The sequence below is a fragment of the Apteryx mantelli genome, chromosome 3, assembly GCF_036417845.1.
Source record: "Apteryx mantelli isolate bAptMan1 chromosome 3, bAptMan1.hap1, whole genome shotgun sequence".
NCBI classification, from domain to species: domain Eukaryota; kingdom Metazoa; phylum Chordata; class Aves; order Apterygiformes; family Apterygidae; genus Apteryx; species Apteryx mantelli.
The window spans coordinates 37,407,039-37,421,363 of record NC_089980.1 but is presented as its reverse complement, the minus strand read 5'-3'; the positions used below and the strand labels follow the sequence as shown (position 1 = coordinate 37,421,363).

The window sequence follows — 14,325 nt, the reverse complement described above, 5'->3', positions numbered from 1 at the left end:
TCTAAGGAATGCTGCTCTTATCTAGCAGATGTTACACAAAAGAATTTGCTTTGTCCTTTGCAAAATATGGCTCAGAGCCCATATCCACTCCATGGTGGAGATAAGGGTGTTGTTTTTAAGGTAATGAGTTGAAGTCTCTTTCCTCATAGAAAAGCTCTTTAGGAATCTTTGACTATGAAGAAATAAGCATTTCCCGATGAGGATTTGGAATGTCATTTGTAAACAGTTCCCATTTGTATGCAATTTTTACTACATGAATTACTGTTTCCTTAGCTGAGAGCACAAAGCTGGACATATAAAAGTATAATTAAAAAAATAGCTGGGTAAAAAGTTTGCAAGAAATAGCTTGTTTAATGGATTTAATCCCTTTCGCTGCTCAGAAATTATCTACAATCAGTCTTTTGTTATGAATTCCTTCAGTACTCCTCTTTGTTAGTCAGAAGTTTTGTGCAAACAAATTTCTCCCTGTTCATTGCACACCAAATGCTGACTGTAAGTGTTCTCTTTAGTATTTTAAAGTATTTTATGTTCACCATTTGATAGGCTCAAGCTGTGCAACTGGGTATCTTAGTCACATGGTATTGTTTATGTTCTCAGAATCCTTTTGCCCCTAATGATTTTCATATGGTCAAGACATAAATTTTGTTTTATGATTAAATGAATCTTGGCTCTGAGGAGCCAAAATTAATTTTTCAGGAGCATTTTGTACAAACAAAACTCCACTGACATAAACACATTAAAAAGGGGTTGTGAGCACAGCCAGAGTAAAAATCTATTTAGAAGATACCAAAGTGCTAGAATATTTTTCTGTCCTAAAAGACCCAACAGCCATTTTTTTCTCATCAGTCCCTACATACCATAGAGCGATTATAAACTTCCTTGACTCAGTATGAGTCTATATGCAACACTTGCGCTTTACGTAATTTAAACCTTCATGTAAAGCAATTTTACAGAAAACATGCAGAAGAATATATAATTTCACACCACTGTGCATAAATATTTCCAGGGCCAGCTGTCTTCTGCCAACTGTATACAATAAATAATTTGTTATTTCCACTCTCCTAGGAAAGTTTTCTTTAAAACAAACCTTCACAATATGTGTTGTTTGCTACCATTTCAAGCCCTGCTACACCAATGGAAAAGAATGTGCTAAATGTAGCATTATCATGCAGGTCAGGCAGGGCAGCCCGGTACACATTTTCCCACAATCTCTGCTCATTAACATCTAGTTCCCCCATTGTGCAGTTTTTTGGCTCTGTTCCATCAGAGCAGAGAAGAAAAATGTTTACAATATGCAAACTTGGAGGGACAAAAAAAGGGCTTTGAAATGTCAGTCCTTTGGGATGAAAAGTTTCAAAGGGGAAGGTAAGTCAAAGGTTACTAATGGGATGTCTGCAACACCTGCTTTTAGTGGAGGTTTCATAAACAAGCTTTACTTCTCAAGAACAGCTTGGCCTAGACAAAAATACCAGCTAAAATATCTGTGGCTAGCTTGAGCAGCCTGGTACCTACAAACAGAAAGGTCAGGTTTGTTATATCCTAGCACGGCCTCTCACCCTGCTTTTATTGATAAAATGAGATTGCCTCGGTGGCCAACAGTGCTTTCCACATCATAAGGCCAAAGGCAACATGGTGTGCTCAGACTCTGCAGGGGAGGAGGAGGAGGAGGAGGAGGAGGAGGAGGAGGGTGATGTTCAGGATCACTGTTGTAGAGAGCCCTGCTGTCTGAGAGAGGAGCTAAATTGTCATAAAAGGGAATGAGTTTTGCAAGCTTTAAAAGTTTCCTCACTGAGCTAAATGGCCCTCATAAGGCACTTTCAGTTATCGTGAGCAAGTTTCATAACTGTCATAACAACTCAGAGACCTTCATTACTGTTTTTCCCCTGAAACTAATGAACTAATGCATATTTCTAAAATGTTAGCATTTTGGAGCATGAAAGAGAAGTAAAATTCCGCTAAACATTTATAGGGCTGTTATAGAACTTTAACACTTTAGCCATTAGGAATATCTTATGCAGAGAGCGTTCATGAAATTAAAAAGCAACACCTTCATTTTGCAGACAGTGACTGAGGAACAGGGCTGTCTAAAATGCTTGCCCTAGGGCAGAAAGATCCTGAGGCAGAAACAGAATCCAAGACCCCAGAGACAACTTCAGCGCTCTCTAAAACGCTGTCGTTCTTACCCAGTGAAAAAGCGCAGCAGCTTCGAAAAAAGTGCAGATTTCCATTTTAATACAGAAGCAAGAAGAAAGCAGCATGACAGAAAATGCCGCAAATTGGTGCCTGGGTCTGATTAGAAGCAAAAAATGTAACCCATGAAATTTTCTCATTTTTATATCACGGCTAATTACATTTACATGAAGGTGGTATTGAAACAGCAAAGAGGAGAAAATTTTCCCCACAGGAAAATATTATCAAATGTTACCTGCTTTCCTTTTCTTATCATTTATAATTTCTGATCCATAGCAACCAACAGAACTATTTCAGCAGGAAGTGTGTTATTAACCATTACCAAATCAAGACCTTTCTAACACTGTGCATTTACCACCAGAATTTAAAAGAAAAAGCTTCAAGATAATGAATAAGACCATGGACATTAAAGTGGATATAAGCATGGATAGAATCCCAAGAAAATTTAGGAAAATACTTTCTGCGCTTTATGTATAAAAGTTATTTGTGAGTTTGCCAAGTGTCTTAAGCTCAAATTGTGGAGCAGGGGTGTTCATCACAGATAGAAAATCAGATCTGTTGAGATCCTTCAGCTGCATTACTGGGTCATTTTTCAAACCGGTAATCCCTGTTTCTATTCCTCCAGAAAATTCTCAGTGCTATTAACCACCTTACCTATCACAGCTGGGCACCAGGGGACATACCTGCTGGTGGAAGAAGTACATCTAGCAAAAAGTTTTTTAGAGCACCTAATGTATGTCTACAATGTTTATCTATCCATACAAAAATCATTTCCTGTTCAAAAACTTTCTGTAAGTTATAACTAACCTAAAAAGAGGTAGTGTACACTAGTCTGGATACATCTTTTTGATGATTCAGTCATAGTATTCCTGAAACTCAATTATACCTGGCCAGCTCAGAGCATAGGCAGAAGGCAGCCTAGGCTTACTTTTGTCTAGATCTGACTACACAGATATCCTTTGCATCACAGTATTTTTACTCCAAAACCATTTTTTAAGTGCAACTTACCCTTGTAAATGAAAATGCTCAATTTGATCTCAGTTCACACATGTAGATACTAAATCTTGATAAATCTCAGTTTTCCAGTTACACAGCCCCCTCTATATGTATGCATAGTTCAGCCCCCTTCCAGCATGTGGCAGGTTGAAGAAAACCTTTAAGACAAACAACCATGAATAATTTAACATATTTAAAAACAGAGACAATGGATGCTTTTAATGTGGTTTAGAGATAGCAGAAACCATTTGTTTTACACGAAAACGTGAATCTGGACAGTGGTGTAAACACAGAGAATGCACTCTGTATGCATTACAAATGCAATCCAAATTTATTTATAAATACACCAGAAGCTGGGAAATGTCTTCAATAAGCTATTTGCATTTTTCATGTTTGCAAATATGCAACTCTAGAAGTCCATCTAGAGAGCTACAGCAGGGTTTAGGTAAGTTTGTAAGGATGACCCTGCTTCTTATTTCACACAAATTTTCCCTCCCAGAAGTTCACTGAGCTTTCACTAAGTTCAGTGGAGCTGCTCCTTTTTACACTGGGATGAGATCAGAATAGGGTCTTTTGTAAATATACGGTATGTCAAGAAACATGTTTAAGTCAAATGTAAGCCTTTAAAGTAAAGGTTCTGCTTTTGGTTTACATAATGATATGTTATGTAGAATAGCTTTCCTGTTTTATATTCCTTCCTTTCTTCTCATACCACCCGTGACTCTTCTCATTATATATTATTCTGAATCTTTTCTTCTTGCCATTCCCAGTACAAACTACATTTCTTTTGCACTCTTTAAACAGCTAAACAGCATATTGATGTGTTTAAACTTCCTGCTTTTTGACTGGAAAGTCATTCAGAATTTCCAGTGGGACTTTCGGTTGGGCAGATGTCTGTAGGTAGGCTGAAAAGTTCACATTAACTTCTGTAAAGTGATGAGAGGAAGCACTGAAGAATCGGTGTTGGCTGCCATCAGTGTCTGTTTAGCAGGACCCTCAGCTGAAGAAAACGCTATGTTTTTTCATAGTCATTTCAGGGAAGTCTTGCAGAAGTGTATGGGTCCTAAATGAGAACATGGCAACATTCCCAAACAACATTACGCAGTGTGTATAATAAACAGACCAATTATAAAATAATTTTTGAACTCTAGTTTAACTGCACAAAACTGGAAGTGTAAACAACTGGAGGATCAATGTGATGCTGTGGTACCATTCAGACCTTCCTTAAAAACTTGCAGAATAAGTGGTAAACAGGCTTTATGTTGGTGTGCGCAACAGAAATGCTGACATATCTGTTGTTTTGTGAATGACTGCTCAGGACCAAAAATTACTTCTTGAAAAATCATGAGAGCATTGTTCATTTTCTTAGTGGATTCAGCATCAGGGCAATATCCATCTGTGTCAATGATTTCAATAACTGGTATCTCTTTTTAGGAATGGGTTCTTATGTCAAATCACTGTGTAAGGGTAGGGCTCTGGAAACGGGCTTAGCAGAGAAACACAAATATGTGGTACTGGAAACCCACCTCCCTTACGGCAAAAATTTCAGCTAAAGCACCTTGGCAGCATATTAATAGCTATAAAAGACTCTTTCTTTGCTGACCACAAATATGCTGTGGTCAACAAGAAGTCTACTCACTGTTTTGTTAAAAACAGTGATGATTTATCTTGCTTCAGCCATGTGTGAAACTAGTCACCACATTATGAATAATAATATCCTCTTAGTCTCAATGGAGGTCTTTTTATACAGAAAGATCCACAAAGCATTTAACTAAACACTCCGTATAGCAATCTACTCGCTGACCACTAAAATATAGCCATATCTGGGATGGAACACTGCAGCTATTTAACAATGCATAGCAGTGTAGGAGAGAAAGAGTAGAAAAACTCCATTAGAAGCCAAAGCAAGAACTGAAGTAAAATATAACTACCTTAATTAGGCATGAGCGTAGAGACTGTAGCTAAAATTGTAACTTTGAAGAGTGCCCTGGAATCTTTATGCCTCTGAGAAACCCAGAGTTTACGCAGCTTTTCTCGGGATGACAAACTCCAACAGCACAGTGCCCCCTACCGTGAAATGAAATCCGCAGAGGCTCAGAGGGGAGAAAACTGTGTATTAAATCACTCAGCTGGCTGTTTTCTGCAGCACCATCCAGAGGTTAGAAAATCTGATGAGGTCAGAACGCAGGTGGCAAAGCGTCACCCTGGCTCATGCTCCCAGACCGGACCTCTCATCTCCGCTAAGATTCGTTCGGGGTCTGCTAAGGCAGCTCCTCGTAACTGTTTCCAAAATGGCAAGCAGAATCAGTAGGACAAAACCTAGGATGCCTATAAATACGCCTTTCAGCTGTACAGTTCTAGAGGTTTTAACATTTATCTTAGTGTCACGGAGTAAACTGCAAGTGATTCCCTCATGCTTGTTGTATTTGGATTTTCAGCCTGCCCTTAACCCAAAAGAGATCTAAGAACGAGCAAATGCTTTGCAATTCTTGCAGTTTGTAAACCATCTCAGCAATAGTTTGCATTTCAGGCAAAATTACAGAATTATATTATTTGTTACACCTTTGAATGGCAAACAATCCCCAAATCAGCTAGACCCTGCTAGGTGAAAAAAAGCACCACTTTAAGACAGAAAGGTCATCATGCAGCACATGTCCCTGATGCTGCAAAACATTCAAGTTTAAATTATAGAAGGCTACTTGTGTTTCTGATATTTAAGATAGCTTCCAAACTCCGTATTGTACTTGGGCATGTTCTCGTGCTCTCCTGATGCTTGCTAAATATGTTCTGTGCAGTCAAAATGCTATAAGTTAAAAAAAGAGTAGAAACTTACAGGGTTTCCTGCATGGTACTTTTAGGGACCCAGGAAGGTTTAAACACAGGAAACATCTCAGGTGACTGAAAGAAAGAAAAGTTAGTTCAGTAGCAAAGGGCAGATCCTGTGACAAATCACACCTCTATTTGGGAGGCTCATTGGAGCCTTACAGTGGTTTCTTTTTCCCCCTCTCCTGCAGTAAACCCTGCCAGCAGCTTTTATTCCACCCCCAAACACACACATGCACACGTGTGCACACATGCACACACACACACACACACACACACACACACGCTCCCTCTCAAAAGCTGGGAGTCCCTAAGAGGTTTGCAGCTGGTGTAATGCTTTTCCATACCACCTTCTAGCAATTTGCAGGAAACAAAGCTTCTTCAGGGAGCTTGTTTCATAAACACACTGCCGTTAGCTCCAGCACAAGGCATATTTCTTTAACCCTTCTATTTTCCAACATAAATATAAAGCAAGTATGTCAACACCCACATTCATTCCAAACCAGCCACTCAACTGCACATGGGCAGGACAAAGCTGTGGCGGACAACAGCAGTGCCCCAAGTCCTGCAGAAGGTGTTTGGGCAGTGCAGTAGTGAGTGCCAAATAACCTGTACGGGAGAAGAGTTTACTTAGCAGATCACTAGGCACCGAGGAAGCACCCAGATGCACGGTGTGTCTGCAAAACCTCTGCCTATCAGATGGGGTGCAAATCACCTGTGCACAGCTCTGTCCCATCCTTTGGCAGTTTTAAATAATGACAGGCTGAACAAACCATTTGTTGGCTTTAGGTTGGCAGAATACTCCTGATCCACACATGAGGTCCTGCTAATTGAAGGGGATGCATAAGCTGTATTTCAGTGCTAAAATATAGCTGTGTGTGCTTCCTGGGGTGTACACCATGGGTTTTTAAGCAAACATCACTATTTGTCATTTGTATGTCAAGCAGAATTCAAGTTAAAGAAAATAAAAGGAAACAAAGTGAAAAAAAAAATTCTGGAAAGGAATAATTTGGCAGTATTGTTGTTTCTTAGCTGTGAAGTTTTCCTATGAAAGTCTGAAGAGGATTACAAGATTTATATGCCCTGTAAACTTTAAGGAGTGGTCTTACCGATCTAACCATATCCAGTGGTAGTGATCTTGCTGAAGAGGGGGCGTCCAACGGTGGAGGTGTTAAACAGCTCCAGTTTTGAAGTCACTTGTTGCACTCTGTCTCTGCACACACACACTCGTCTCTGTTGCATGGCTGACCTGAAATTCAGGCTTCTCAATGATGTGCAAAGTTTGTGTTCAAAATGTCTCAAACCACTCTTTTTTCTCATTTTTTTTTAACTTTTAAAAGTCTTTGTGGTCTGGCAAGGAAATATAGAGGTGGGGTAATGTAGGGAAAGGGAGATGTGCATATTTGCTGTATGTAAATAAACCCAAAAGGTCAGATTTTAGCTTGATTTACCTTAAAAGGAACAAAGTTGTGCGCTTCCTGCTTTTTGAAAAATCAGGCCTCCTTTAAAATGCATATACATATCACTTTTGAAAGTCTAGTTCATACATGAGTTATATATGTAAAGTCACTATCACAAAAATGAAATTCCTTCTTTATTATACCTGAAAAAAATCAGAGATAAACTCTTCTTATGCAACTATCTCCTGGCTTACGGATTTGATTTGATTTTGTACTAGTAAGGAAAAAGAGAAGAAGGCTGAAATGTGGAAGATTTATAGTTTAGAAAGGCTTTGAAATAAACCAAACATTTGCTGCATTCAATAATGTTCTTTCATTGCTGTTAGCATAGCCCAATAAGCACAATAGCAGTGAAGCTCTTGGATAAGTTAAAAGCCTTTTTAACACAGAAAAGAAAAAGAACTTGTTTACGCTTTAACAGCTGCTTAAAGATAACAAATGAAGCTTAAAAAGGCACATACTAACATCAACACAAGATGTTCCTCAGGCTTGAAAACCAAAAATCAGAGCTCCGTTAGGCTTAGACATTGATATTAGATGAAAAAGAAAAATAGTGCTTTCCTCCTGCATTTCTGGAAACAGACATTATTTGCTGAAGAATGTAAAATTCAATCCCCCAGGGAATGCCAGAGGCTTTTTGGCAGACTCGCTGAAACTCAAGTTGACTCTTTTCTGTAACAACTAACATTAGAAAGAAAAAAAAAAAGGGAAGAAGAAGGGGAGAAGGAGACATAATTGCTTTCAATGTTTACTTCTTGAATCTGAAAAAGTATCAGACTGCAATGACTGAACTTAATCTAATTTTATAAAATTGACAGGTGGACTGTGCTGTGACTACTTTTAATTATTCTAAGTGGGTATTATTTATCTTAATTCTTTTTAAAAGAACAATGACAAAGAATACTTAAATTTTATAAGAAAAGAAGAAAAGGTACTCTCTCATATTTGTAGTTGTTCAAGTGCTGTGCCATCTAACAATATCAGCTTTGTGCCTAGAAAGACCAGTTAACTAGCCTAACATCAGGGTGGGCATGTATTTTACTGCCAACATCCCTCCAAACACCATTTAACAAATGTTCTCCATTCAAGCTGAACAGATGGAAAAAAAATTACTCTGAGGAATTGTTCTTCTATAGGCATAAATTATATGGATGCTTAGCAATAGGAGTGTTCAGGCTCAAGAGGATAGAGGCTGCTATAAACTGACTTGCTTATATCATGGGCATGCAAACCAAGCTGTCCTCATCCTGAGGAACTACAGACCATCAGTGTTACTCTCATAGTTCATGGACATCATACATAGTCTTGTCGGTAATTTTCTAAATATCTTCTAGTGAAGGAAATTCCATATCAATGTCAAAGAAGATTAATAAATCAAAAAGATTGATAGCAAAGCTTTGAAGATGCAGTTGGCTGTCCCTATACTTCCAGTATACCTTTCTATCTCACAGATGTGTTTATTAAGACTGGGTTTGTAATGTTTTAACCAAAGTAGTGCCTCCCCTTTACAGTCAACCTTATTAAAGCTTTATCTAAACTATATGGTATTAACAGAAAGACACTAGTTGATTGTATGGGAAAATTGGAGAAATATTGAGGGAAACCTTAGCACCGGATCTAATCTGTCAAGCTGGGAATTCTAAAGCAATTTTTAATGTACCAGTAGCAAATGCATTCAAAAATCCTATCCTTGCAACTCAACTTCTTTCAGCACCATCCATGAATCTTGCCCTAGAATCTTATGCTCCATATTTATATATGCATAATTATCTGTTTGGATGCAATACTGTGACTTGTTCGGTACAATTTTACCAGAGGAACAAAATGTTCTGCAGTTCCCTCTTCCTCCATTAGCATCATCTGAACTGCCTTTTATATTCTTTTTTGATGGTTCTGAAATGATCCTTTCAATTACACAAACTGAAGGAAATTGTAAAAAAGATACTGCATTTGTGAGAGCAACTCTAACAGTAAAGATGCTGTGGTTACGGAAGTTGAGGTTATCAAGGAACTGATAAATGGATATAGATAACCAATTAAGATCCAGTCCAGTGAATGGGGATAGTTACCATCTGACCTGATATAATAGCATTAGTGAAATGACTTGTTCGCTTGAGATCATTTCCTGGTAAACGAGATGGTCTTATCATAAGTTATTTGATTTGATTACATATATCTATACAATGGCCTAAGAAAGGAGTGCTCAAAAACACCAATTCAGAGAAATCTGTATACGTGGTTTAGAATATTGATATCTGGTTTTATTTTGTTTCCTCAGACTATCATCAACCAATTCTTTTGACTGGCAGTGGTGACCAAAAGCAAAGTTTATGGGAATACACATTTCAGGCAACACAAGGTTTCCATCCAGTAATACTGTCTAGCTAGATCACTAGCTAGATTATGCAGCAAGAATGCCTAACAATAGATAATCAAAGCAAAGAATTCACCTGCTTTCTAGATGCTGAAATGGTATCTGAAGTGCTGCTCACTGAATAATGTCACATCAAAAATTTTAAAAATTAAAACACATCTATGAATAATCTTTGCACACAGAAGAAGGAGCTCCACTGGTCAAATAATTTGCAATGACTAGTTTGCTGAAGGGCAGAGGAGAGAAACACAAAATACAGCTGCATCAGAAACTAGACCTTTTTTTTAAGACAGTGTGATTACCCTTCCAGAATGACCAGTTTCTGAGACATTTTCCAAAAGAAAAAAAAAATACAGAAAAATGGTTGGTTGGTTGGTTTGCATTTCTTAGCCTCATCTGAAGCATCTGATGCCCAGAGAAGATTATACAGAGCATTATGGAGTTTCTTCCATCTTTAATATTAAACTGCAAAAAAAGAAATAAATACATCTATGAAAAGCCTTATCAATCTTTCTTTTGGATTGAAAATTTGAATTCTGTTGTAGAGTCCCTAGTTGTCAGGTTAGTAGCATTTTTAGCAACCACAATACAGCCAGGTGGAAGGCAACTCAGATAGCAAGAGCATAGTAGAAATCTGTGAGAATGAAAAAAGTTTTTGCAGATTCTGAGATTACATGCCTATCAGTTATTCTAAATACACAGTAAAGGTTACTACACCAGGGATTCATATATTTATCAGTTAATCTGTCCCAAAGCCATGCAAGGTAATTAATGAAAGAGATAGGCAGGCATGACTTCAGGCAGTAATTCAATATTACTCCAAATCTCTGCATGAGCAAACCTATGAACCAAAGAGGAAATGCATACTGTACAAGGACACTTGTGTTCTGAAATGTGATCCCCCATGGAGTTTTCAGATGAAGCACTTTTCCAGTGATTAACTCAGTACATTTGAATTTCATTATTTAATGTTGTAGGTGACTGCTTATTTGTACTGCACAGAGAGGAAAACAAGTTTTCCATGAATAAAATTAGAGTAAAAGTCAGATAATGGCTAAGCCATGTTAGGTCACTCGTAGCCCCACTTCTCCTTGGTGATCCAGTAGAAAGTTCAGTACATGTTCTTATGTTTTTTTTTTTAATAATTATGCTGAACTTTCCTTGTATTCTGGCAGAAATAGACCCATGTTAGATAGATAGAACTTATTTCTCATACTGATATGTCCCTTCCTACAGGGTTCATCAAAGTTTAGAAGAGGGAGGCATTTTGGCTTACCAGAATTTGTTAGCATGCACTGAAAATGCCCTGATTACACCAGCTTTTACAGTGGTATAGCACACCCTTTCTTCCATGGCCCATGCTTGGCTGACTGGGACTTGCAGAAAGGGAGGAGTGATAGGGCTTTTCTCCAATCCACTCCTTAAAATACTTCTCAAGCTATAAAATTCCTTGACATGAAATTGCACGTGCTTACTCACCTGAATGCTCTGGTGTATCTGAGCAGTGCAGATGCTCCCATGATGAGGGAGGAACAGGGTACAAGGCTGCTACCCATGGAACGTGTCCTAGGATAAGAGTAAGTTAAAAGGCGGTCATGCCTGGGCTGCACACAACTGCAGACTACCTCGTGCTCCAGGACCCTGCACACTCAGCACAGTCAGTTCATGGAGCTCTCAGTGATTTTATAAAAAGTGAGAGCCCTGGAAGCTGTCTTGCAGGTGGCTCAGGGGAATGTGGTTCATGCATGCTTCTCCAGCGCCTATCTACTACTAAGCAAGAAGCAGCTAAGCTAGCCCTATGGTGTACATCAAATTAAAAGGTCTCTCCAGAGAGATCCATGCTGGATAGTGACCGCTGATGTGTACGTTCTTTGCCAAGAAGTGATTCTTTCTGCCATACTTCTGGGGACAGAAAATATCAAAGACCAGATAACAAGACTAGACATTCAATAAATTCAGATAAGGTTTAGATAAATATCCAAAGTGAAATGAAATTTCAAAACTTTGAAATTGTCCCGCTACTGCAATGCGAGTCTTTCTGCTAAATTCACAGGGCCTTGGATTTTGTCTGATATACTACATCAGAATGTAGTATTTTACCCTTTATCAGAATGTGGTATTTTAAGCCTGTTTATGTTCTTTTAGTTCAGCAGTATTTTCACAGACTGCCTTTTTCTTTCAGAGATCAAAGACAAAATTCAGACTGCACTGACAAACTCAATTCTGGATTACATATGGATATGAAATGGTGTTTCTGTACCATGAAACTTTTTCAGCCTTCAAGAAAAATCTTTTCCTGTTCCCTGTTGGGATGAAAAACAAGTTCTTTTGAAGTTTATGTAAAAAACAAAAGCTCAGGAGAGAGCCATGCAGTCCCAGTTAAAAGCCTGGTGGTCAGAGCTCTTGTCTGTCTGATTCAGACTAAGGGCTTGTGACTAAATTTCCATCAACCCGGGAAGATTTCTGAATACAAGGCTACCGAAATCTCTGTCAGTCTTTGCCAGAAATAGAGATTTTTGGCAGAAATTCTGTCCTAGAGAAGGAAACTCTTCTTGGCAGAAGTCTATTCAAAATCAGCAAATTTAAGTAAAAATTTGTAATGAAAAAAGAAATTCTGTCAGACTATTGCAGTTTATATCCAGCAAATCACATATTAACCATAGATGATAAGACATTTAAAAACAAAGTAATACTGAAGAAATCCCACTCAAACCCAGAAAAATCTCAGTTACTTGCATTTCTGATACTTGTTCTGACGTTCTTCTCTACAATATCTTTAGCTTCCTAAATTAATAAATTAACAGGTATCAATTGTTGCATTCTCAAAAGTTATTTATAAAGCATTTTATATTTTGGTGAAGAACTTTTCAGAACACTGTTAGCTTAGCTAAGGGTTTCCAAACTCCTGCACTTAACATACATATGCAAAAAGGAAAAAAAATCTGGCCTTCTGACCTTTCTCTTGAGGAGGTCAGGACTGGAGGAACACCTCTGCCCTGTATCTGTGCAGCCCCTACAGAAAGCCCCTACCAGAAGCTGCAGCTGGTTTTGCCACCACTACATTAATGCACTACAACAGAGATCTCTTTGTGGGATGCTGGTACCCAAGCAAATGAAGGTAAGGCCTTACCTCCAGATAACAAGGCCCTCATAAGAGCCACATCTGTGTTTAATAAGGTGGTACACAGTGATGTTTTTATAAACTGCACTGCCAATATTATTTCAGGTGACTTGGAAACAGTCCTATACAGGGTTCCACGCAAGTGATCCTGGTACCTGTGCGAAGCCAAGAGGAAGCATATGGAGAAAGGTGCACTGTAAAGCTGTGCCAAAGCCATGGGGTCAGGAGGGCTTACTGAGTGGAGTCTGTTCCAAAATTGAGACTTCTGTGTCTTCAAGATCGGATTTCTTCCTCTGTTTTACAAGGTGAATGTAACAGTGCTGAGTAGGCAGAAAGTTGAGTTTTGGGAAACTATGACTGTGTTTTTGTTTTGTTTCTAATTTTCAAGGCGATTACTCCCTTCCTTTCCATGTCTGTTTCTGTTTCCCTTTCCTTTTCCCTTTCTCTCTTTCCTTCTTATTTTTCTCTTTTTTATTCTGTCTGCACTACATTCTCAAAGCTTTTCTTTGCAGACCACTGTAGAGAGATTATTCTAGAGTAAGTACAAATACTTTTTCTCTCATTGTGTCAACAACTGGTTTAGAAAGCTTGTTGAGAGCTGACAACAGCCGCAAAGACTATATGGTGACTTTTAATTAACAAATGATACACTTAGAGCTTTAAAAACCTTCAGGTTTTTATACAATATTTTTACTCAATAAATATTTTATTCAATATTTAAAATCCTTGCTATCTCATTTTTTGAGATATCGTACTAGGGCATTTTCTCGTGCTCTCCTGATGCTTGCAAACACTTTTTGAATTATTTGAAAATAAATATTCTCTTCCACACCATCCCAAAGTAAAAGAAAAACTTTTTAGTGACTGTTAGGAAATCTGTGCTAAAACTAGTCCTTATATCTCACATATCTTTACCTGAATATTTGATTCAGAAGTGCCCAGCTAAAGACATCTGACGGCTGCAGTGGGTTCTTGGACAGCATGAAATCACATCTTTTGTGGCTCAGCATGGCACCACTTCTACACTATTCCTCGCCTGCAACAGGAGTCCTTCGGCTTCCTGGCTTTTGAAATAAGAATAGTAGTATAGGTCATCTTTTCCCCTCAGTGCAGCCTCCTTTCTCCCAAAGACGCAGCAATGCCTGTAAACATGCACTCACATTTACCCTTGGACTCCTCAGATATTGGGTTACATGGTCCTCTTGCAGACAAAGTCTTTTTCTAGGGTTTTTATAAAGGAATTCTTCCATTGAATTGGATGGAAAGGAAATTGGTTCACACCTCTCTGAGGTACTATTTAAGGCTTTCAGCAGACTCAGGATGACACTTTGACTGTTACATTCAGTTCATATTTTTAGCCT

At 38.4% G+C, this 14,325-nt stretch overlaps 1 long non-coding RNA gene across 1 annotated transcript in view; it reads right to left on the bottom strand.

The window, feature by feature from the left end:
- Positions 1 to 3,408: 3,408 nt before the first annotated feature.
- The window catches only part of LOC106490493 (uncharacterized), a 360,542-nt gene continuing 349,625 nt past the window's right edge, over positions 3,409 to 14,325 (bottom strand). The window contains exons 6-8 of the long non-coding RNA XR_010883870.1: positions 7,119 to 7,258; positions 6,020 to 6,084; positions 3,409 to 4,249 (exon numbers count right to left, since the gene is read on the bottom strand). This is a non-coding gene — a long non-coding RNA (uncharacterized lncRNA). The remainder of the gene's footprint in view (positions 4,250 to 6,019; positions 6,085 to 7,118; positions 7,259 to 14,325) is intronic.